Here is a 26,395-nt window from a genome sequence, read left to right as displayed (position 1 = left end):
AGTAATGAAAATATCTGGACTGTGGTGGTGGTTTCACAGGTATACACAGCTGTGGAACTCAACCGGTCATACACTTTAAAGGGATGCAATTTATTGTATATAAATTCTATCTTAGTAAAGTTACTGAAAAGAAGGGAGGAAGGGAGAGAGGGAGGGAGGGAACAAAACATACCAGAGAGGCTGCCAGTCTCAGTTCTTATCCAGTTCTAATAGAATGGAAATAAAGTTGGATGGGTAGCAAAAAAAAAAAAAAAAAGCTAATTTTTAGATATAATCTATGAACTTCAGGGAACTCAGCTCTTAAAAAAAAAGAAGTAGAAATATGAATAAAGCCTAGAGTCTGATTAATAGTAAAAATAAAATAATAAAAGGAAAAATAAGGCATGCTCTGCCAAGTTCAAGCATATATAATTAGATGGCACTGGAAATAGCCAGCACTTCTACAGCTCTTATTATGTGCCAGGCACTGTTCTATAAAAATATATATAAAATAAACAGAGATAGTTTAGAACTGAGGTCCGGGCTCCAGGCTCCAGAGTCAGACTGCCTGCACAAAACCCCAGCTCCACTGTCAACTAAAGGTGGGTTAGCAGTCTGTGCCAAACTTCACTGTAAAACCAGGCATTAATAACATCGACCTCCTATGGTGACTGTGAGGGCGGAATAAATTAATACAACACAAAAGACAGACAGTGTCGTCACACACTAAGCATTCAACATGGCTATCGCTTTATGTCTATCCTAATGCCATATTAACAAGCACTTCCAAGAAAGGTAACCTGCAGTAGATAATGTCAGAGGACACCAAGGAGCCTCCAACTTTGAACCCTAAAATCCCGAGATGCTCATCTGATTCCCTTCACACTAAATTCTTTTTTACCAGATTCACTTCCACTTAGTCATTTTAATCTTTAATAAAACATAACTCAGCACTTGGTGTCTGCATGTAACTTTTGATAAACTTTGACAAAGGCATGTAATTAAAATTTCTGAAAAGGGCAAAGATCAAGGCATACAATAGTAGTTACAAATATTTAAAGTTCAACCAAGAGGAATAAGAAAATATTTTGCAAAACACTTTTAAAAGCCAGTATCTAGTTGGGCATAGTGGTGCATACTTGTAGTCCTGGCACTTAAGAGGCTGAGGCAGGAGGATCTCTTGTGAGTTTGAGGCCAGCCTGGGATACATAACAAGACCCTACCTCAAACAAAAAAAAACACCCTCCCTCCAAAAAAAGCCAATACCTTTTAAAGAGAAAATAAAACTATGAAACTATTCTAAATCTCCTAATGAACACATAAAAATAATAGGGCACAGATTTCAAAACCATTTATAAACATCCATAAATAAACTGAGTCTGGGAAAGAAGGAAAAAGGACTTTTTTTTAAGTGGCAAATACCAAGTCAGCAAAAAATAGTTTAAGGACTATATAAGGGAAATAGTCTACAGATACCCACTGACGTAACCATAGGTTTTTCAACTCCTATATAAGACTCTATATAAAACACATTTTACACATAGAAAAAGAAAATTATAAAACTCATTTTGCTCCACAATTTCCTTCTTTTTTTGGCAATCCTGCAGACAGAACCCAGGATGCCACACTGCTAGGCAACTGTTCTACCACTGAGCTGTATACGTCCCCAACCCTGCCTCACAATCTTTTGCAGATATTTAGCCTACAAGGACTTCTACTATTAATGCAAGTGGTATCTGGAACATCTATACTGACAGTGACATACAGCAAGATTTAAAAACTGGAAGTTTGTGCAAAACAATTCAAATTACAAGTTTCACAAATATTTTGTGTAAGAACACATATCTGGAAATTGCTTCTATAAGTCTGTTCATCTTCCTTCTAACCAAATAAAATCCTACCATTTTCCCCTATGTCAGTGCAACTTCCCATTTTCAATGTAAACTCCTCTATTGAAACTTACAGGCAGCGTGCATAATTATTAAAAGCAAAGGCCAAGAAGTCAGAAGGATGTGGGTCTTGAGCTGAGGCCATTCTGCGAATTCAAATTCCTAACTACATGTTCTTGAAAAATTCTCTGAATTTGTTTTCTCTACCTTAAAACAGGGTTATTTGTTACTACCTATTAGTACCCTCCTGGGATTGCTGTGAAGAATAAATTAATAACGCACGTAGAACTCCTCAGCCCAATCCCTGACACACTGTAAGCATTCACATTAAATGGTAATGATGATCGTAACAATGACTGCCAAATTATTAATTTACCAAATCACAAAATCCATATTCTTATCTTCTGGATTCATTGCCTCTCCCTTCTCACTAATTTTAATTAACTGGGGCAGCTCTGAGGTTAAACTTAATCATCAAAAGAAAAAAGGACCTAGTAGGCAACTTCCACACTTTCAACTGCCACCTTTCTTTCTCACCCCGCAGTAGCCTGTTATCACCAATACTTAGGAACATATACATTCACTGTGTTTGGTAGTGAGGGAAATGTACAGAGGGAACCAGAGGCCTTATTTAACACTTCTAATGATAGCCCCTGAAGATGATACTACACATTCATCTCTCCAAGAAACTCAAAACCAGAAAGAGCCCATGAGTGAAAAAGGCATCAGCTAAAAAGAAAAAAAGAAATCAGCCAAAATCACAGAATCTTTCAGATCACAAATCTCACCACTGAATCAAAACAAAGAAGGTCAACCTAAAGCATCAGATACATCAAAATATCTATGTTATCTTAATTCTATGCTAATGATTTCTTAGAATGTAGTAAAAAAAAGTTCACATGAAAACTACCAAATACTAGAATGTGCATCTAATTCACTCAATAAATATTTGCAGAATACTTACAGACAGGACAGCACATTAAGCACTTGGAAACAAAGGTAACAAAATAATGCCTCGGTTGTAGAGCTTATTTAAAAAGCTCTCCTATTTTTTTTTTTTCCATTCATATACCATGTGCCTACTACATGGCAGGAATGTTTTAAGCATTTTGGGGAGGAAGTATTCACCAAAAAAGAAGATATAACCCTTGTTCTCAAACAACTGACTGATCAGTTAATGACACAATAATAATGTTAGGTGCTGAAAAAGCCTCAAGGATGGGGGGGGGGCGGGGGTAACTAACTCTACTTACATTAACCAGAACACACTTCCTAGAAAATATTTAAGTAGGGCCTAAATGTTTCCCAGACAAAAGGAGAAGAATAATCCAAGTAGAGGAAAGAGTAAAATGCAGGCACAAATACAATGAAACCAGGTGTCCCTCTGAATCCATGGGTTCCACATATACAGGTCTGTAGCTTCAGTTTCAACCAACTGCAGATCAAAACTGTTCTTTAAAAAACTAACAGCAGTATGAACATGTAGGGCAATGGTGGCCAACCCGTGGCAGTGCCCCACAGCAGGCTGTTTGTATCACTGAAAAGCTCTGCTACTGTGTTTTTCTTTTAATGTATGAATTGCTTCTTCTAAACTAAAGCCTCAGTATTTCAGGTTTAATTGCAGTGTCGGTACTTTGCAATAAATAAGGGGGTTTTGGGTTGCAGTTTGGACACGCGGTCTCTAAAGGTTCGCCATCACTGATGTAGGGACATCTTTTTCTTGTCATTAGTCCTAAATGATAATATAATAATTTACATAGCATTTTAATTGTATTAGCTGTAAATAACCTAGACATAATTTAAAGTACTCAGGAAGATGTTCCAGATTATATGCAAATACTGCCCTATTTTACATAAAGGACTTGAGCATCTACAGACAGTTGCTATTCAGGGAGGGTCCGGAAACCAATCCCCCACAGACACTGAGGGATGACTGCATATACATGTACACACACACAAATAAACACTGAAGTATGCATGCACATTATATACATGGAAGCACAGTGTTTGGATACAAATGAAGGAAGTCACATGAACCACAAAAGACAGAAAATGTAATTGACTATTTCCCAAATCTCCACAAGATGATATATAATTAACACTACGCGTAGGAGAAAAGTCAGTTCATTCCAATTTCAGACTTAGGGCACTGGGGCTTAGTTCTCTCCCAGAAATAAGGGGCCATTTCCACAATTCCCTGCAACTGTGACCATCAAAAACATCTCCAAATATCGCCAATGTCCCCTGGGAATACTGTTACAGACTATTATGTGCCAGGCACTGATCCTGCTTCTCATTTCCCAAACTAAACTCATAGATAAACGAGCATTCTTAAAGTACTGACTGCACAGCGCTAACTCTAGGAACTAGGTGGTTCAAAGAAAAGGAAACTACCGTTTATTAAGGATCTGGCTACAGGACCTTTTTCATACATTACCTCTGAAATCTCACAACATCCCTGTAAGCAGGTATTATCTTTTATTTTTCCCGTGAAGGAGCTCAGACCCAGAATAGAGAGAGAAGTGATCCCAACTTTAAAAGGTTCATATATTTAAATTAAATATACATATATATTTTAGAAGACATTAAGCAAGTTAAATATCTGTTAACAATAACTAGAAAGTAGGAAACACAGATGGGAAAAAGAAAAGTACACTGCTAAATTAGTCAAAGGATATGACTTTAAAGAGGTTTCTAGTAACCCCTTTCTTAAGAAAATGACATACATGAGCAAAAAGTGAGAAGCTGGGAACAATGAAAGGCAAGTTCTGGGGCCAGCAAAGAAAGTTTTAAAAAGACTTCAGGCAACTTGAGACAATTTAAATCATAATTCAAAGAAAAGACAAAGACTATAAGGCTACCTTAAAATTAGGATCCAGCTGCAGCTAGAGACAATGAGGTCCCTCTATGCATTAGGGTACTCTTGCCACCAAACACTTAAAGCACAAGAACAAAAACAGAAAAGATTTAAGCTGAGTGTGGTAACACATGCATTCTGGGAGGATGAGGCAGGAGAATCCCAAGTCTGGACCCAGCCTGGGCAACTTAGGGAGACACTGTTTCAAAATAAAAAGTTAAAATGGGGTGAGAATGTACCTCAGCGTGAAAGCCCTAGGTTCAATCCCCAATACTTAAGGAGAAAAAAAAGATTTAAAGGTGAAAGCTGGTACAGTGGGCTAATGGCAGCTTCACCCTATAAAGTCCAACAACCAAACTTTCTAAGATGAATGAAGGACCAATTATTTTGCTTTATTTTTGTTTGTTTTGTCTCCTCAACCTGAAAGCAAATAATTTTATGTTTTGTTCACTTATCAGTAATGGTGAACCTTTTAGGGACCGAGTGCCCAAATTGCAACCCAAAACCCACTTATTTATTGCAAAGTGCCAACACTGTAATTAAACCTGAATACTGAAGTTTTAGTTTAGAAAAAACATCTCATACATTAAAAGAAATAATAACAGAGCTTTCAATGATACAAACAGCCCACTGCAGCACACGTGCCTTAGGTTCGCCACCCCTGAGTCTTAGACCACTGCCTGGCATTTAGTAAGGTGTTCAGAAAACATATGCTGCTAAATAAAGGCAATATTCAAAACAGTGACACACTCAGGAGCAAAGGCCACACAAATGCCTTGAACAATCACCTAACACTGCGCTACTTCTTTATCATCATTGTAGCAATGGCATTTATTGAGTGCTAAGCCAGATGCTGTGCTAAGAGCTCCTGTACACCATCTCTCTCAGTCCTCTTACTTACCCCATGGAGGAGGCAGGTACTATCATTATCACGCCAGCTTTACAGGAAACGCAGACAGAATTAATAACGTGTCCAAGGTCACAAAGCAGCAGGGCTGCAACCTGAGGGTACCAATTCCAAAGTTTCTCTCAACTACTGTGTCGCATACACAATTATAAACGTCCCTCTCAGGGAAATCTAGGGAAATATCACTAACAAGGAATTAAAGACAACAAAACAAACAAAAATTCCACCATGCCTCAAAAACCATTAGTCTGTCCCTTTTAGTACATACAGTGGAAATTTTCCCACCCTAGGATACACTGATTTTCCCACACAGATTAAAAATTCAATGGTTTAAAGAATCCAAATGTTGAAAAGCATGAACAAGAATCAGTCATCTAATCAACATTTCAAAGGGCAGTAGATAACAAACCTTAACACCCCAAATCCACAACCCAAAGAAATAACAGGGTGTGACCTCTGACTCACTGACCTCCAAACTTCCTGAGACATTCTCCCAGGGCTCAGCCTCTTCATCCCTCCTTCCTGTGCTGAGTACTTCTCCCCTCTTCCACATTCCATCTCCCCTCTCCTATTAGATGGCCTTTATTTAAGAAAAAATGTAATTTTGTGTTTCCTGCTCTAAATTTAATCTAGTTATTAAAATTTATCTTTCTCTGATGGAAAAAGATTCTCCCTAAGGTTCCCCACTTATTGATCAGTATTCCTGTTTATATTATCAAATTCACACAGTAGTCAATTGAGACCACCAGTCATGCAAAAGAAAACTGATGACCCAAATATTTACCTCTATAACCTCCTAGTATTACATCCATAAGAAGTTAGCACCAAAAAAATCAAATTCTATGTTCTACTCCCCGTTTAGTCAGCAATCTATTCATAATTATAAAATTCTTTTGTAAAAATCTATGAAATAAAAAGATCCCTAGAGACATAGGTCTAATTGCTACTAACAAAGAAAAATACGAAATACTGAATCTTTAAAAAAAACTATTCATTAAATTCACCATCTAACCAGAGATTCATCAGCAGAGAAAGCAACCTAATTTCTGCATTTACACTAAAATCAAAAACAAACCCTAAGATTTAAAGAGAAGTTAGAAAATAAAAATAAGAGCTATCAAGATAATCAGTACTAAGAGGTAGATCTCAATCTTTTTTCTTACCTGTGGATTTTATATACTTAAATAAACAGTTCTAGTAAATAAAACAGACTACGAAGCATTGATTAACTGGTTCAAGACAAATATTTTCCAAATACAAAAATGATCAAGAAGCATTTATTCCTTGTACTGGCCAGTGAAACAGATTGTTCCAGGATTGAAAGAAAAAGGGTTGCTGAAAACTGATCTTGTACTTAATAAAAACTAAGCACAAACGAGACTATTTTAAAAAAACATGTTAATCCTCTTATGAAAAAAAACTAAAATTAAGTAGTTAATAACAACATGCTCACCCAAATAAAATTATTTCAGTCTTAACTTGAAATGTAAGTGACATACATAAAACTTTTATTTGGCTTCATGATTTTTTTCTTTCCAAGGGTTAAAGAGATGGACAGTTAAAAGAGCTGTTAACTGAATTACATTTTGATATTTCCAAACCGTCACTTTTAACCACAATTACTATTACAGGTAATCACGAGTTATTTACAAAAAAATTTTGTCCTGGTCTATGCACTACTGAAGTTTCTGGAAATGAATTCAAAATCTAGTTACATTCAAATTAGTCTTTCTTTTTATAAAGACATAACAGTTCTATCATCTCTCTAGTTTTTAAGACTTTTTTAAAAACTTAATGACTCATACTTATTTTAGATGCTTTTGAAAGCACTGTAGTATTACTTGTACTTCAATATTACTTGTCAAATTAAAGTGTTCAATTTAACTGGACAATACAAAGCCTGACTTTAATCTTCTACTTACATCACACTTTAAAAGATATGAAAAAATAAATTAACAATTTGGATCATATACTATATGCCAGGCACTAGGCTATGAGCTTTGTATATTATTTTATATTATCTCATTTAATCCTAGCAACAACCCCATGGAAGATGTCTCCGCCATCAATAGGTACTGAAACCAACATTAAAAGACTAACTAGGTTGTCTGAGGCCATCCCTCCGCAACTGAGCCTTCTGCCTGGAAAGTATGAAGGTTTTTCACTAGGTAAATGAGACATAAACTATCAACCTTGTTCCTCGTTCCATGTATGAAAGTTTTCAACCACTGGGTAGTTATAAATTACTCATTCGAGATTTCACCAATTGTTGTATGTTTAGGGTTCATTCAAGATGCTGTAAGACGAAAAAGCCAGAAAAAAACACAGCATCTTATCCAATGGTGATCCTCTCAGAAAGGCTGAGAAGTGACACTGAAAATATTATGCACTATCTTTTAAGATTTCCTAAATTCCAAAGCAGACACACAGAAAAATACATCTAACCTAATATACTAGGTACACAAATAAACGTACAAATAAATAAAAACACAGGGGGGAAAAAATACCACCTTCTTCCGAAAGCCACCCAGATTTCCAGTAGCTATCTTTCAGCTGAAAAGAAAGGGCAGAGCCTGTACAGCGTAGCAACAGAAAGTGCACAATACCTGACTTATCCACCAGCTGGCCCTTAGGTCTAATGGGGAAAAGCAAAAGATAAGATACTTGGGCAAAAACGTCTCTTGTGCATTGTTGTTTATTTTTCTTTTTCAATTACATGCATGGCAGGATAATAAGACACAAATTCTGGTCCTCATGTTTTCCCCTATTAGCTAACCATTTTAGAGAAATCAAGTGTCACTCAAAAATTTTTAAGAAACATTTTAGAAAATTTTGTCATACATTAGTTTCTCATTCCAATATCCAGGTTAAGTATTCAGTAATTGTAAATGTTCCCTCAAATATTTCACAATTTTGAAAGTATAACAGGAATATATTTGTGTATAAAAATATAATTACTAGAAAATATATCTATTTGTTCAGGAAATTTCATACATTTAGGAAATACATTCAAATTAATTAAACACGATATGAAAGGTATCATGAGAAAGTATCAATGAAGTATCACCAGAAAGTAGCAAAAATCTAAAAATACATTAAAGCATGCTTCATGGAAGAAAAGCTTCAAAATAGATTTAACAGCATGAGTTTATTATTTGAAGGCAACTTTACTCAATTTGCATTTCATGACACCACCATCTTTTTCCCTGTCTGCCACAACAGTCATGAAAACAGAACATTCCTTTTGGAATATTTGCAGATATGCGATGAAGACCCTGTGTCTTCTAAGTTGCAACCCATCCTTAAGCTTGAGAAAATGATAAAATTACTTGAAAAGACACAAATTAAAAAGGAAGATTTTTAAAGAACAAAGTAACAATTCTCACCAAATGAACATGAAAGCAACATTACAGTGATCCTCTAAAAAGCTATATCACAATTGTCAGGGCTGCCCACTCGGGACCCCTCCTGCCCCTCAGGAGCTTTCCTATCAATAAATATCTTCCTACTTTTAAAAAACTGTCAGATGATAGATGTACATTTTTTAAGGGAAGAGAAATTGAAGTTATACCTACAGACATACAGATGACCCTCAGTGTCTACAATCCAACCAACAAGGGATAGAAAATATTCAGGAAAAAAAGTGTCTATGTACTGGATTGAAAGTGTACAGAGTTTGTTTCTCCTCATTCCCCACACTATGCCAAGTAACAACTACTTACATAGCATTTACATTGTATTACACATTATAAGCAATTATAAGATGATTTAAAGTATATGGGGGGATGTGTATAGGTTATATGCAAAAACTACTTTATTTTATGGAAGTGACATTTTTGGTATTCACAGGGGTCCTAGAACCAATTTCCCACAGATAGAATGGGATGACTGTACTAGATAAAAGCATGTTTAAAGCTAATTAAAAAGAGATCATAATTGCAAGAACAGTCTCCTCCCTTGCAATAAATAGGAGAACTCGATATCAGATTTATGAAACTAGGGTAAATATACCACCACCAATACAGGTATTTGTTGACATATGAAACAAATAGTCTGATATTAACTGTAATGTAAAAATTGCACAAAGTGAATTCTTTCTGGACAAAATATTTGAGATGCGTTCACCCTTAAGTATATAGCAAAGCTGTCTAAAATACACACTTAAATGATTTACATGGTTTGTTAATAACTGAAATTAACAAAACAAAAATAATTGTGAAGTCAGTAAGTCCTAGTCATTGCAAGAGAGTAAGTCTTTAAAAGGTAGAAGTATTGAAACTTTATGTTCTTACAATTTGATTCTTTTTATCCAATTCAAACCAACCACAAATACTTTAAACTATACATTCAAAATAAATGTTTTACGATTTATTTTCAGAGTCCATAAGCTTCTTCACAGACACTTTGGGCCATGATACAAAACCAGCATATCCCTATATTGCCAAGGATGGCATCTTTGAATACTTTTTAGCTGCCCCCCTAGAAATGGCATCACCCCTGCTCCTCAATCCACAGCTTCCATTGCTCTGAAGGCAAAAGTATAGTGAAGAGTAGACTCTGCTTTCTGTAGAACCATTACAAGACAGCCTGGAGGAGCACATCTCATCTAAAAGGGCCACCTAAAATAGCCAGTTCTTCGCTGTCGTGTAATGAAGCTCATACTTTAAGCTGGTGGATTTGACAGTTACTTTATACCCACGGTATGTAAACTACAGCTTATAGGCCAAATCAATGTCCCTCTTGCTTTTATGAATGAGATTACATTAAAACCCAGTCACACATGTGCTTCTGTACATCTTTGGCTGCTTTCACACTTCAAGAGAAAATGTGACCCACAAACCTAAAATATCAACTGGCCAACACTCTCTACACAATGAGATGTCAGAGGTACCACAGGACTTTTCTAAAGTCTTGGTGTCATCTAGTGCTGAGGCACACACAAATACACACGCAGAATTCTCTAATCATATTACTCCCAAAGCTGCAAGGCAAGGCACGCAGAAGTTACCACTCCCTACTATCACGGAGTCCCACCAGTCCTACTGTACTAGTAAATCATGTTAACCCTAAATTTAGCTTTCCTTTAAATTCATCTAAACACATGAAGCTACATGACTTCATTTGCACAAGAAATACTGTAGAAGAAAGAAAGAAGGGCCCCAATAGAATATAAACCAACTCCTAACCCTTTACCCTAGACTCTTCTTAGTCCTATCTCCCTGTCAAAATACTCCTTTCCAAGAGGGTTATGCCAAGAGCATTCGCCTAAGAAGCCAAAGAAGCACCAGGAAGGTACTTCTGTCAAACTAAGGATTGTGTATTTCTACTCACAATCCTTAACCTTTATTAAAGTTAACACCAAATGCTAGCCACAAAGATGTATAAATCTTTTAAGTGCCAAGTTGTTTTTCAATTAAAAAGTTTTAAAACTAAAATATTTTCAACACTGCTGTGCCAACACAGGGATATCCCCTCCATTGTACGGGACACAAAGACACACACCAACTGTGAGCAAGGGAAGCAGCCTTCCCTGCCAGCTATTTTTAACCTCATTCTGCTGTAGTTAAGACCAAACTTAAGATAATAATAACGCAAGGAAAACTTTAAAAATATAAATTTGGAGAAACATATTCCCTTTTATTTGTAAGTTCCTTAACAATGGAATCCTATATACTCTTTTGAACTGAATCTCCAGGGACTACGTACTGTATTAAAAATCTATAGCTGTTAAAAAATAATACAGTCATATGTTCTGGGTCCTAAACTTATAGCCATGTATGAGGGCTGCTTCTCCCTCTTCAACTACAAGGCTTGCTCATCCACTTTGTGATCTTCTCTTTTAGGGCAGATCTCATCCATTCTCTGTTCTTAACTACGCCTTTACTCACTGACACAGATTCCCCTCCCCACAAAACAGAAATACTGCACCTATTTTTCAGCTCTTCACTCTCCATCAAATACTTTGAAAAGGACACGCAACCCTACATTGTCAGCATATCACTGTCAGGAAATTGTATCAGTATCCCACTCTGAACCCAAAATTTAATGTCCAAAACAAAATCTACTGTCCCATCTCTGAATTATTCTTATGAGAAACTCTTACCACACTAAAATTCTGCAAGCATCTCTATTTCCACTCATCCTTCTGATGGCCAAGCTGTAAAAATGTGGATTCCTTAGAAAAACAAAATCCTGATCTAGGCATAATGCTTTTGCCCTAAAATGTAATCTCTCCCTAATTATCTGAAATTACCCTTTCAGGAACAGTCGTCAACTGCTTCCTTGGGCTGTAACCATCCATCTACACAAACTCTAACTGACCCTAACCCTACCCAACAAGCTCCGTTTGAAGGCATTTCCATCAAGCTAACATCTAATTATATCTATCCCTTGCATTCCCCATTCCAAAAGTCTGAAACTGTCCCTACTTGCGCTGCTCTTCCTGAAACAGACTTTCTCAGATTTGGCTCAGATATTCCAATTAGCTCTATGTAGTCCAAAACCAACAATTCCCTAATGAAAAGTGTACAAATATATTCATAACTGTAAGATAACAAACAATGCATCCAGCACATAATGATCTTCAATTAATATTGGTGCACACCCCTTCTCAATAGAATCATATTTAACTGTCTTTGCCAGTAAAAGCACCGCAGCAAGGGACCCTCCAATATTTTGTCATTTTTAGCCAAATAACCAAAAACATATTACCACAATTTTTAACCAAGTTATAATGAAAGTAAGTACCAAAGCTGGTAAGCAACTTTGACCAAGGGCAATCTACACTCAAACTAGTTCCTTGATTTATATTCCTCTCCTCCCAAAAAAAACCTATGCAAGACTAGATTTCTCATCATCTCTGTGAAAAATGGAATATATGACTTCCTCAAGGTCACAAAATAAAGTAATATATCCAACACTATTTGTTTCTGATTCTACATCTAACCTTACATCCACTGTTCAATATTTTCATGTCAATCCCCATTTAAAATATATAGAATTTGAGGTTATCTCATAAAACCACAAGAACAAGGCATCTTAAGACAAGCACAGTACAGAAGTTTCAGAGTAAAGCTAAGTTTTCAAAGAAATGGAAGACATTCTCAAACAGAAAGAGTTGGGAAAGAATAATCAAAATCTATAAAACTAGGAAAAGATAAACTCAGGCCTGTTCTAGTATTTCTCAAAACACAAACTGAATGTGTCCTGAAACTTTATGCAGATAGGTTTGAGGTAAATAAATGAATTGCTACATAATACAGAAGCCAATAAGCTTGCAAAGCTCATTACTTTAAAAGAGAAAAAGTATAGAAACAAACTACTGTTAAGTTTGAGAAAGTTTTAAATAAATGTAATCATTCTCCTGAATGGAGAAATCAAGACAGACAACCCCAGGTGACCTTCAATCCTACAAAGCATCTTTAGCGTTTTAGAGAACCCACAGTTCATTCTGGATGGGCCAGAATTCTTATTCTAGTACTGCCTGGTGCCTTATTACACAAAATTCCACCTCTGTTTAACCCTTAAAGACCATATGAATCCATGAAACTTTAATTTTACGCACCTCATGACTCATCTGGCACTCTAGAAAGTCAGCCGAAACATAAGTCACAGATTCTACAAACTTCAACTTGAAAATAATAGAAGGGGAAAAGTCACTCTTGAAAAAATTCAGTATCAAGAGTTTCCTCCTAAATTGAACAAACAAGCAAAGTCTAAAAAAAGAAATTCGGCTGAAGAAAATGTAACAACTTTTATAAAATGGTTTAATGCAGTAAGAGCTCTCTCCCATGTAAGCTGTAATTCACAAGAACTCAAGAATTTCTGCAGCAACTGAAACGTATTACAGTACTCCCGTACAGTTGGTAATAAAAATGAAAACCCGTCTTTTTCTCACTGAAGACTGCAAGAAGGGGGTTATATGGTAAGTGTTTCCCACTTGGGAACCCTTAGGAGAGCTCCCCAGAAACAAAAACTGTATGTAGCGCTATATCTCTGCCGATGTACCAGAAAAAGGTGCATTACAGAGACGTTCTTGGCATACACACAGATTCTGGCTTCCTTAACTTTCCTCTGACAATTCCTGGCCAGAGAGGTGTAGGACCCTGGCTAGAACGCCTCTAGGAGAAAACTACATAGTTGCATTACTCCTGCAAACTAAAAGGTTACAAAAACACTACCTAACACCTTCTGCCTCCTGTAAGACACAAACGTCTATATACCTTCTCACCTATACTCAGACACTCCTGGAAAACTGCAAAATTCCAGACTGAAGCACCAGCGTGCTCCCACTTTCTACCCCTCAATCCCCTCTCCTGAGGCCACTCACGCGTTCGAGAAGGGCGCTGAGAAAGTGGGTTGGTTCCCTTCCTCCTCCGGACTGAGACAGCAGCTGCGGAAGGCTCCGGCGCGTAACCGCGTAACCGAGGAAGAAGCAGTGCTCCAGTCGATCAGCCAGGAGGCCACCCGGGTCTCTTCCGCGCTGCCGGCCAAGAGGAGGCGGCGGCCCCGATCACCTCCTCTTTTCCTCTTCCCAGGTCTCTTCAGGCTGTGGCTTCTGCCCTTCCAGGGCCACTTGTCCCGGGAGTCACGTTCGGCAGACTCCGGATCGTGTTTTTATAAAGTTTCCTCTGGGCGTAGGCAGCAGCCGGCCCCCCGGGTCCCCCCCGGCCCCGCCGCCCTGGGGGGCTGGGGCAGGGGAGGGGGCTCTGAGGACTCCCGGGGTCCTGCCGAGGAGCCGGGGGGCCGGCGACTGGCCGAGAGAGAAGACCCCCTGAGGGGCTCAGGGGAGGGGGAAGGTTACGAAACGACGGCGGCGCCGGTCCCGCACTCCCCGCCGCCGCTTCACATCGGGGTCCCCGGCCCCCCGGGCGGGGGGTGGCTGCTGGTCTTAGGGCTCCGGCTCATACACTCCGGGGCCAGATGCTACGGCCCCGGGCGGGTGGCCGCGGCGGCGGCAGCGAGGCGGGGGACCCGGCCGGCTCCGCTCGGCGCCGCCCCCGCTCCCGGCTCCCGCATGTGTCGCCGCGGCTGGGACCCCCCTCCCTACTACACCCTGGAGGTCCTTCGCCCCACGCCCCGGGACGAGGCAGGAATTCCAGCCCCTCCTCAGCGTCCTCTCACCGCGAAGCAGCTACCAGTCCCGACCCGCGGTGGCCGCCTCCCTGCCCCCAGCCGCCGGCTCCAGCTCCGGCTCCGGCTCCGGCGTGTGCAGCAGCCGCCGCCGGCCGGGAAGGTGAGGGGGGGAAGAGGGGGGCGGCCGCGGCTCCTGCTGGCCCAGGTTGTGGCTGAGGTCTCGGCGGCGGCCAGGGCACCGGAGCTGGGTCCCTCGGATGCTCCCTCGCGCTCACTCTCTAGGCAGCAGTGGCGGCAGCGCCCGGAGCTCCGCTCGCTGTCTCCCTCGCTCTGTGCGGGGCTCTCGCCTCACTCCAGAGAGAGGGGCGGGAGGAGAGCGGCGCCCGCTGATGACGCAAGTCGCCTAGCAACCGCTCTTCTCCCCCTCCCTATTCTTTCCGCTCCCAGGCTGGCTCCGCTGGCCTTTTTCCCCCCCTCTCCCTACCCCGCCCTGGGCGCCTGTGGCGCGCGCCGATGACGCTAGAAAGGAAGAGGAAGTCGAGGATCCGCGAGCGGGTGGGTGCGCCTCGGGCTGCGGGAGTCTCTGCTGCCGCTGCCGCCACCGCTGCCGCCTCTACGGCCGCGTCAGAACTGAAGAGAGGAAGGGGAGGAGCCCAGCTGAGCCTAAACTGCCGCCTGATCTTACCCCTGACCCGAGGGCCGCAGAGAGAGTTTGCTCTGTAGCGGTTTCCTCCGAGGCAGGTAGCGACTGCTCCTTTGGGAACAAGAAGGAGCCAGGCGGTGGGGCCGGGCTGGGGCGCGCACCACCCCAAGGTGAGGCATGTGGCCCCGGACAGGCCCTGGAAAAGCCAACTCATGGAGAAGTTGTGCTACTGCCTGATCGTTGCACCTGCTCTGGGGAGCGAGCGCCCCGCCCTTCCCGTGGCGTGGGGTGAGACCTAGCGCGGGGTGACTTGCGGTCGGGCCGAGCAAAGGTTTGCTTAATGAACGAATGCCTCTTTCGCTTGGCCCTCGCGGAACTCTTCGGAGGATGAAAGCGCAAGCGCTTTGTAAACTGCAGCGCGTTGGAAAGATGAGAATTGCAATGCACCCGTCCCCTCCCCCGAGCCGTGAAAGGAAACAGGGTGAGGCTTGAGTACAGAGTCACAGGCTGAGTCTCTAGTGGAAAAGGAGGAGAGTTGCTGTGGAGGGGGAAGGAGGATTGAAAGGGAGCCTTCCTTCCGGGAGTTGGTGGCGGGACTTTTCACTGGTTTTCATGAGGGAGAACAGTAGTACCTCACTGTTAATGCTTCGTGCTCACGGTCCGAAGCGTTGTTCATCATTGTCCCTCACCGCCGTCAAGAAATGTTGGCTTGCGTTTCATGTCTAACCCAAAGGCTATTATTTTCTTTGTGAAATAAACATTACTACGATTGTGTGGCTTATCCTATAGTTGTTATACTCGGAAGTAAATGCAGGTAAAAACTCCTGCAACTTAAAGTATAGTTTTCTAGGGAAAGAAATTTTAAGATAAAAGGAGCAGAAGCCTCAACCTGTCTTTAACTTACTTTACTGCTGAGTAGTGTGAGAATGAGATTAAAGCAACAGCAATGATGAAACGAAGCAGAAGCCACAATTACGACGCAGAACCCTGGCACACCCTACCTCCTCTGGAAACTTCAGCAGTGGGTATTACAAGCCTTTCCACCTTTTGGGGAGTGCAGGTAAAGCAACTGTATTACTGACAAATTTGGGAACCCAGGGTTTCTGCCACTACTTCATCATATGCAAAACAGTAGACCAAGGAAACAATTGGGTAAATACAAGGGTAAACAGTTGGGTAAATACTCATTATTATTAAAATGCTGCAGAAAAAGTGGGTAGGAGAAAGGAAGATAGAGGACCTGCAAAAGAAGGAGAGATAAAAGTTGCACCTGGCCCTCCTGCCCTCCCCTAAAGTTCCAAGGGTCAGGTTAAACGTTGAATTTAGGGTCTTAACATGACCTGCTCTCTCTTGCCAACTAAGTTTCACTCGGAATCAAATCGACAACCCATGGCCTCACATACCTACAAAATCTTTTCTGCTTTTGCACCTCTTCCAGTCCTCCAGCAGGAGAGTGGTGGAAATTAAGAGTTAAACACAAATTGAGATTCTGTGAAGCTGAGCACTTCATAGGTTAAGTTTTGTGGGCTTGAATGAAAACCATCCGACCTCTGGAGCGCTCTGCAGCACACGAGGTCACCTCCAGGAGAGTGTGTCGCCACATAGGGGCTTTCAAAGGCTTCATCTGCTTCCTTGTCAGTGGTGCCACTGTAGAACCTTAGTACAGAGGGACAGAGTGGCACTTGACAGCTCTGAGCTGCACTAGTTTACCAGCAGAAGCCACCCACTCAGCACCCAGTTGGTTATAAACAGCTGGAACTGGCCTCTGGAAAGGAGGAAATTCATACTTTTCCAACTCGCTCTGCATCTTTTTAGTTCCTTATGTTGCCTATGAATCTGGAGGAGAAAACAGTCCATTCAAAAACTCCACAAACTGAAGTTTCAGGTAACACTTCTCTCCTTGGTCCATCAATTTATGATAAAGATCTGTGTACTATGTTAATGAAATATAACAAAGGGACATTTGTACAAGGTTCACACCTATGCTTCAGAGTGAGCTCTGGTGAATAATCAGTGTTTCATTATCTCACATGGGTGGTTTCTGCTGTCAGTGATTGCAATATACTGTTATCTGCCAAATTTTCCCTCTACTATATCAATTAATTTTAGCATTTTTGTGAAATACACTTTAAATGTGTAAAATAATTATATAATATAATGGGTAATTATATAAGTGAGCAGTCACCCAGGCAGGAAGTATTGCCAGCACCCCAGGGCCCCTTGGTGACCTCCCTGAAGAAAAACTCTACACAGAGGTAGTCATGCTAACCTTTGTGGTAATTGTTTCTTTGACTTTCTTGTTTTTTCACAGGCATGTATCCTAAGCAATATGTTGTTTAATTTTGTCCTTTTCTTTGAGCTTTATGTAAATGAAACAGTTGGTGTTTAATATGTTGTGCTCCCTGGATTTCCTCAACACTTTTAATCCATACAGTGTTCACATTATTCCTATAACTGTAATTTGATCGTTTTAATTGCTATATATTATAATGTTCCAATGTAGTAATATGTGACAGTTTGTTTAGCCATTCTGTAGTTGATAGACATCTGGGTTATTCAGTTTGGGGCTATTATACATGCTTCATTCCTCCTAGATGCATTCCATCACATCCACATCAGTTTCTGTATACTCTGTACTTGAGAGTGTATAGTATAAACTTGAATAAATAATATCACACTGTTTTCCGAAGTGATCCACTCACACTAGCAGTGTATGAGTCCCATTGGTGCACACCTCGCAACATGGTATTGTCAACCCTTTTCAGTTTTGCTAGCCTGGTGGGTGTGGGATAGTGTTGCCTTGTGGTTTGAGCCCGCGTTTCCCCAATCACTGACACTGTTGAGGACCTTTTCGTACATCAGCTGACATTTGGATTTCTCTCTTGTTAAGTGTGGCATTAATATTTAATGCCTAATCTCTGAAGTGCCCAGTTTTCCAGTTTGTTTTTCTTGTCCACATTTGAGCAGTAAAATTTAGGTAAACTAATGCAACCAAATTAGTTATATTTGAGGCAGATCCTTCCCAAACTAAAAAAAAAAATTATGGTTTACCTAATTAGCTTTTATGAATGTGATACTTTTGCTTCTTAAAAGTAGGTCAGTGAAACTTTTTAAAATTCTTTACCTTCCAAAATTACCATCTTTCACCTATTAAACTATTACTGAGCCACACATTGGTCGTTTTTGTTTTTTGTTGTAGTATGGTTTCCCTAAAGTACATAAAGGCAATTTTTATTCACTTGGAACTATCTATATAACTGTCCGATGTCTCTGTTCTGTATTTTTCTGTTAGAAAACTGTAAGAAACTACACATATTTTTCTCAAGTTCATTGGTTTTATAAAAGTCACAATGGCTTTTTCTTTTTCTCTAAAGTTCCTACTAAAATATATTTTTTAATAATTTTACTCATCAACATATATTGCCTGGCAAATTTTCCCAACTGGCTACATTTAATTGTTTATTATTTTCTTATCTCAGTTCTTTGTATAGTATTGGTGAAATTTTAAAACTGAAGGAAGCTGAGACGCAGCAAAATTTAGTGAGTCAGGAAAGCAAGTAAATAGGCCTAGACTCCACCCTAAATCTTCAAATACAGTAAACTTGCCATTATATCGCACTGACTCGGTCTTCTGCAGCAATAAGGTAAATTAATTCCCAGATCTGTAGAATATTGGTCACTTCCACATGATGAACCTTGTTCTACAGTTGAATAAATTATTTTAAGCCTAACAGCTTTAGGATCAGATTAAAGATTGACATTAACAGAAATACAAATTTTAAGATTAATATCAATAAAGCTAAAACAAAAACTTGCTTTAAACAAAGTTTCTCCACTCTCCCCTTCATCTCATAGACAATCAGTTACTAGGTCCCTTTGCCTGTTCAAAGAATCGCCATACTTCTTGGCATCTGCAAAAAGTTTCACAAAATAAAGCAATGGTTAGTAGTGTCATGTTGCAAGAAAGGCCCTTGGATTTGGAGATAGAGCCCTAATCATTTCATAATGCTGTTAAAATGTGTTGCAAGAATAGCGGCGGGGGGGGGGTGTTTTGGTGAAAGAGTTGCTGTTTTGCCTAGGCTGGCTTCAAACTCCTAGACTCGAGATCTTCCTGCTTCAGCTTTCCTAGAAACTTGGACTACAGGCATGTGCCACTGTGCCCAGCTGGATATCAGAATTTAGTGACATTTTGAACAAATCAACCTAGAAAACTTTCACATGTGGGATTTCCCCTTGTTTCCTTGCTCATCATCTGAGTTTGCAAAAGATAGATTCTGAAAGCGAGTGATAGGTCACTACTGATTTTAATAGAAAATAAATAACTTTGAATTACTAGTAAACTTTGATAATTGAACCTTAAGGCTTCAGAGGAATCTCCAGGACCCAGGCCACTTGATTTTTTTATAATAAATAGCCATGAAATATGTAACACAATCCAGCTATTATTTTTAAAATAAAATAGTGAAACAGGCTTAAAGAAAATAACTTATTAAAGTAGGCTTAGATATAACTTGGTGGAGCAACAGCTTTAAAATATCTAAGTTGGGGCCAGGGATTTAGGTCAGTGGTGTCGCTGCCTGCCTCGCAAGTGCAAGGTCCCGAGTTCAATCCCTAGTACCAAAAAGAAAAAAAATTCTAAATTAACAATAATTATCAAATACCAGGTATATAAATATTATTTATGTTTTAACTTTCAGAAGGCAGTGATATATATATATATATATCATATATATATATACATACATATATATACGGCATGAAAGAATTAAAGTAAGAGCATAGGATTTTCACATTGACCTCACCACCCAATCAACAAAATTACATGTGTCACCTGCTCCCTAGCACTTGGCTAAATACTGGCTATACAATAGTGAGGGAAAAACCTTGTGTCTTGTCCCTTGCTTCATGGAGCTTACAGTCTGGTACCTATTTTGTTAACCCCAAACCTATCACTGAAAACATTTTGGCTTACATACCTGGTGATATGTTCTTTGGATAAAAGGGTTACTGCTTTTGTTCTCTTGATAAGCAAATAGACTAAAAAGACTAATGTAAAGAGACTTAATTCGTTTCAAAATTTTATTATGGCAACTTTCTAAAAATACAGAAATATTGAAATAGTAATTCAATGTATGTTCATCCACTTTCTACCTAGATTCAGTCATTGTTAACATTTTGCTGGGTTTGCTTTCTATACTTTTTCTGGATCGTTTGAACTAACTCATAGGCATCATATTTCACTCCAGGTCTCCCAAGTACTTCAGCAGGAAAAAGTTCTAAATAAAAAAGGATATACTTGTACATAACCCTAACCATTAGTTATATCTAAGAAGTCTGTATCTAAATTCAGTTCAAGGGTCAGGGATGTATCTCAGTGGTGCCACGCCTGTCTGGCAAGCAAAAGGTCCTGAGTCTGAGTCCTGATACTGGAAAAAAAATCCAGTTCATATTTAAATTTCCCTTTCCCAGCCATACTTTTTATGGTTTGTGCCCCCACCCTCGGTCTCATTAAGGTTCACACAGCATTCTTCAATTGTATTTAAGTATTTTTAGAGAAACTAAAACTGGACCCTCCAATAGTATTTAGAAACAATTGCTTTACATTGTATCACTTCAATTTTTAATATTATATTTCGAATCTAAGCATTTTGTATTTTTAGTGAAAGATAATTTCCTTCAGTAGTTTTTTATTCACTTGTGATACAGAGCTTAACACAGCTTTACTATTTGAGGAGAATCACTAAGTCACTGAGCGGTGTTCACTATGTTGAAGGAAACCTGTGCATTTTCTTAGATACTGCTTCCTTCAACCTCTGCCCCACCATGATAGATGAAGATTTTGATATTTCTTCCAGCCAAACCCTTTATTACCTCTTTCTCCTCTCCTTGAATTGTTCTTACTTTCTAAGGCTGCTTTCAAGAGCACTTCCTAACTACATAAATTTTATCTTCTCTTGTTCTCTACCCACCTTTTGGGTCACCAGAACCTTAGCTGAGCTCTGCCAAAATCAGCACCCAGTTTCCTCTAAGTGTCTCCTTTCACTGGGAGCTTGTGCTACCACAACCCACTGTTGCCACTTCTGCCATTACTCCACCATTACTGTACAGTTTTTAGCTGATTCCAAAGGAAGGAAAGGACATAACATTTGTCAGTGTTTTTTTCTTTAATTTAATCATCAAATAAACCCTGCAAAGTAGGTACAAGGCCCCACATTCCTTCTTCCTCTTTTTCATGGCCACATAGGAAAACTACGTTTCCCATCCTCCCTTGCATTTGTTTTAGGGCCATGTGATTAGTCTGGCCTGTAAAAGTAATGTGTGTCACTCCAGGCTTAATCCTAGTCTCCCCAGGAAATAGTTTGTGACTTCTCCCATCTACAGTGCTAGAAGCAAAGGATGTGAAGATAGTGGATCACATGACAGAAGAGATCAGATTCCTTTGTTGTTGCTTAAAGAAGTGCTACCTGACCTCAGTCAGTTATAAAGTTGCATTGTGTTAAGTTGCTGACTTTAATATAATATTGTTTGAATTTAGAAACACTGTAAAGAATATCAAGTCCTTATGTATTTTAGTCTAGTGAGGTTGAGTTACCTGGGCTTTTGTGACCTGATATGAAAATGCTACCCATTTTAGTTATACTATTTTTATGTAAACACGTGTTGTAAGTTACAATTCAAACTATAAAAGAACTCCTAGAGAAAAGAAAACAAAAGTCATGGCTACCATCTTATATGAATACATTCATGTGAAAAATTCAAAACCAGCCATCTACACAGTGAATGGCATCCTCAAACTATTTAAAAACCTTGACCAAAACTGGACTCTACTACTCTTTCATTTCATTAACAGAAGTCTCTTTTACATAGAAGATGTTTAGGTTTACAGGTTTAAAAATGGTTAATATAATGTAAGAACCAATTTACAGCACAGGAAGCAACTTTAAAATCAACATCAGAGCCAGGCATGGAGGCACAGACCTGTAATCCTAATCACTCAGAAAGCCGAGACAGGAAGATACCAAGTTTGAGGCCAGCCTGGGCAACTTAACAAGACCCTATCTCAAATAAAAACTGAAAAGGGCTGGGAATGTAACTTATTGGTACTGGGGGAAAAAGTCATCTATTCTGATGAATCATGTCAACTCGACTGAAATATGAGACCACTGAGAGGTGATCGAATTGTGGGGTGATGTACTCATTCGCATGCTCATTCATAGATGAATGCGCTGTTAGGAGGTAGGGCTCAGTTGGAAGACATGGCTCACTGGGGCCTTTGGCGGGTGCTTCTCTGTCTGGTGCTCTTTCCTTGTGCTGTTTCCCATCCACCATGAAGTGAGCAGCTTTGCTCCACCAGGCTCTTCCACTGTGATGTTTCTGCCTTGGAACCAGCGAACCACCAACTGAAACCTCTGAAACAGTGAGCCAAAAGAAAACTCTCCTCCTTTAAGTTGTGGGTTTCAGGTAGTTTGTCCCAGAAATAGGAAAGCTGACTAATGATATCAGGTATAATTTTCCTAAAACTGTTGGCCACTTGTAACCTTAGAATTTCTTACTGTATGTGTCCATCATTACAGCTTTTTCTGATCACCCTATATTTACTACTCCCATATGCTCCTCATATCTCTCCAGAGCAGTCTTCTTAAACACATGATTCCTTTTGTTGAATAAGCATTTGACTCTCCTGGATCTCCATCTCTCCTAAAACTTGCATCTAACTTGTTAATAATATACCGAGATACAAAAATCACAAAAAACTAACTGGCATAAAGATATTTCCCTTAATAAAAAGCCAGCAACCAAGGAGTCCAAGGCTGGTGCAGCAGCTCAGAATGCCATCAGGTGCCCAGGCTTCTCTTCCTTTGGTATCCTTATTGTGATCCATGTCATGGTGACTTTTATTATCAAGCCTGTTACCTAACAAGTGGCAAACAGGCTGATCTTCGAGAGTCACACCCATATTGATTTCTGTCCCTGCTTTTCATCACACTTCTGTCTAGATCTCATTGATAGAGTGGTATCTTGAGGCCATGCCCAGCTCTAACTAAGACTGAGTTCTTTTAGCTGTGCATTGTTGCCCAAAGTAAGGTTGGGATTCTGTTAATAAAGAAAAGCAGGAAGAGTAGATATGCGGTAGAAAATTATCAATCTCTGACATATGCTTGAAGATTTTTTTTTTCCTTAAACAAAAGGATCATCTCCCTCAGAGATGAAATGCCACGGTCTAAGCCCCAAAAATAGCTACCTTTGGTTTTTGTCCTAAAGAGCAGTTTTCTTCCAATGCTTTGCACATAGATATAAGTAATACAGGCCTCTTTTTGCACTTCTTGTGGTTTAAAAATTAGAAATTTCATTTCAGGAGCATTTTTTAATAAGTGAATTTGCAATCCTCAGATGGTTGTCTTTTAGTCTCTTACATGATAATCACAAAACACATTTCATTTGTGGCATTTGAAGCTCTTTTTAGAACCCTGTAGAGTAAGAATGATTAAATATTGCTTCCTTTAAAAATCAAGTGTAAGCATTATTTTTACTTATATTAGAACAATCTGAAGCTTACAGGAAAGTTGTACATTCAATACAAATAACTTCATCTTGAACCATTAGGAATGAGTTGCTAACCTGATACCCATCAGCCCCAAATACTTAAGAGGATGAACATAGGATATTTTCCTACATAATCACAATACCATCAGGATCAGGAAATTAATATTGATAATTCACACTTTCTAATCCTGAGACCCCCGTCAAATTTCATTAGTTGTTCCAGTAATGTCACTTAGAGCAAAACTAAGAGACCCACTTCTGAATATGCTACATTTAATTGTCACATCTCTTTAGCATTCTCCTGTCTGAAAAAATATCCTTAATCTTTTACTTTATGACATTAATACTTTTGAAGATAACAGCTAATTATTTCACGGACACCTCACAACTTCAGTGTGTTTGTGCTGGAACACCACCAAAATGGCACTGTGTTCGTACTGTGACCCTCGATTTCAGGTGATTCACCCTATTATCGAGGACTTTCATTTTTCACCACTCGGTCAAAATGGGGTCTGCCAGGCTTCACAATAAAGTAATTCCAAAATGAAGTTGCTGTTTTTTCCAGGAGGAATTAATAAGTATTTTGTGAGGAAACACTTTAAATCCAGATAAATATTCCATTCATCCAAATTCATTTTATTATTTTGTTTTTATCAGTATGGGTTCATGGTTTCCTCTTTTGTCCAATGGATTACGATCTGTTAGTATTATTATTTATTTACTTTGATGCTTATATTGTCCCATATCTGACTAGTGGAGCCCCTTTAAGTTGGCTTCTATGTCACTTTGTCCCATTATTTTTTGAATATTTTCTTTCTAGCACAACAAAATGTTCCAAGTTCATCTTGTATTTTCCTTGCCCCAGTAGTAGAATCAGTCATTTCTCCAAGAAGTAGAATTGCCAAATAAAACTCAGATCATCAGTTCAGTTTGAATTTCAGGTGAATAATGAATGAATGTTTGGTACAGGTACATCCCATCGATAATTACTGGCCTGCTATTTTTTGCCTTTTTTTTTTTTTTTTTTTTTTTTTTTTGCCAAATCTGGCACCCAACCAAGGCGCCTGGATTCCTTTCCAGTGGTGAGTGGTATTTAAATGCTAGGGTCTGAGTGGTCTGCAGGTTAGTTTGAGTTCCCAGCTCTCACATTCTCTCAAGCTAGGGGCCAAGCTCAGGAACACACACCCACAAATACATTTCCATGTGTACGTGGCAATACTGGTGCTAATATCACTCTATGAGCAAGCCCTCTGCAGCTTGCCTGGTGCCTGGCCTCCCGTGCTAGGGCACCCCTCTGTACAGGTCTTCTCCCCTCCCTGCCCCCAGCTCATCCCCCATGCAGAAGCCGGCCACGCCCCACTCGGGATCTGGCACCCCATCCCAGGTGGAACTCAAAACCAGACCTAGTTCACCTAGGTGTGAACTATCATATTACTCTTAATGTTATTAATGCAAGCTGAGGTTTTCAGTATAAGAGAGACTTTGACAGAGGTAACTGCAAAAATCGTTACCTGGGGATGTTTTTATTCATTTGCATTAAACTGATACTAACCACTATTTATTGACTAATAAAAAAACTTTAACAGGAGTCAAAATTAGAAAGGTAGACTCCTGGTTAGAAATCTGTGTGCTTCTACTTCCTCCCAAAACTCCCTAAGGTAACAACAGAGGAATTTTTAAAAGGTGCAAAGAGAACAAGAGAAGTGATGACAGCACAGATGTCAGGAAATTCTAGGGAATAAAAAGTGGATGGACAAAGTAACTAACTGACTTAGAGAAAATGAAGCTGTGGTCTACACTCCTGCAACAGGGCCCAGCAATAGCACACCAATCTGTGACATGGAACCGCAGAAATGTCAGAAATCCGTCACCAGCTGCCTCTGTGCAAATTAAGGGGAAAAAAAACAGGCTTTCTCTTAAATGTGAATGGATAGCTAAGGATCACCCGATATTGGGGGGGGGGGGGATCTAATACAAAAGTGAAAAGAAAATTAACCTCGAGAAAACTAAGACAATATTGAAGAAAAAAGCATATAAATGATGGCGATACAAGTATATTAAAAGAAAAGGAGTGAGAGGGTTAAGTGTGTATTTTAAAATCATTAAAAGCTCATCTTTAATGCTAGGAAATTAATAGATGATGTCCTGATCTGGAGGACTATGACCCATCCATATGCGCATGCTATCTCTGAGGAAATGCAAGAGCTCAGCGTGGCTGCATCTAAGGAGGCCACCAGATGAGAAGGGAAGGCAAGTGACTCTTGTGTTTCTTTACAAACACTTACATTTCTTTGATAAAAATAAGAATTTAATTTTAAAATTAAGTTTGCACCGACTGATACACCTTCATGTAGCACAACTTTAAGAGAAGCAGACAGCAGTGGAAAGAACCACAATTTGGCATCTCGATTTGAGCACCAACTCTGCCCATTTACTGCTTATGTGACTCTGTGTAAGTCTTAACCCTTGAGCCTCAGTTTCCACGTTTATAAACTGGGCAT

General features: G+C 39.5%; 1 protein-coding gene and 1 long non-coding RNA gene across 7 annotated transcripts in view; one reads left to right on the top strand and one right to left on the bottom strand.

Annotated features, from left to right (window-relative positions):
- Window positions 1–14,272, bottom strand: part of Fbxw7 (F-box and WD repeat domain containing 7) — a 194,586-nt gene extending 180,314 nt beyond the window's left edge. For all 5 annotated transcript variants that reach the window (XM_021247862.2, XM_087205782.1, XM_087205781.1 and 2 more), the window contains exon 1: window positions 13,962–14,272. The gene's annotated coding sequence lies outside the window, so the exon portion shown is untranslated. The remainder of the gene's footprint in view (window positions 1–13,961) is intronic.
- Window positions 14,273–15,154: 882 nt separating this feature from the next.
- Window positions 15,155–26,395, top strand: part of LOC110346594 (uncharacterized) — a 35,582-nt gene continuing 24,341 nt past the window's right edge. For both annotated transcript variants that reach the window (XR_015449072.1, XR_015449071.1), the window contains exons 1-2: window positions 15,155–15,831; window positions 26,021–26,144. This is a non-coding gene — a long non-coding RNA (uncharacterized LOC110346594). The remainder of the gene's footprint in view (window positions 15,832–26,020; window positions 26,145–26,395) is intronic.

This window comes from Heterocephalus glaber, unplaced genomic scaffold (assembly GCF_053883595.1).
Source record: "Heterocephalus glaber isolate CG9 unplaced genomic scaffold, H.glaber_assembly_v1.0 deba00000613, whole genome shotgun sequence".
Lineage (NCBI taxonomy): Eukaryota > Metazoa > Chordata > Mammalia > Rodentia > Bathyergidae > Heterocephalus > Heterocephalus glaber.
Note: the sequence above shows the minus strand (reverse complement) of the source record. Positions and strands in the feature narration are given on the sequence as shown.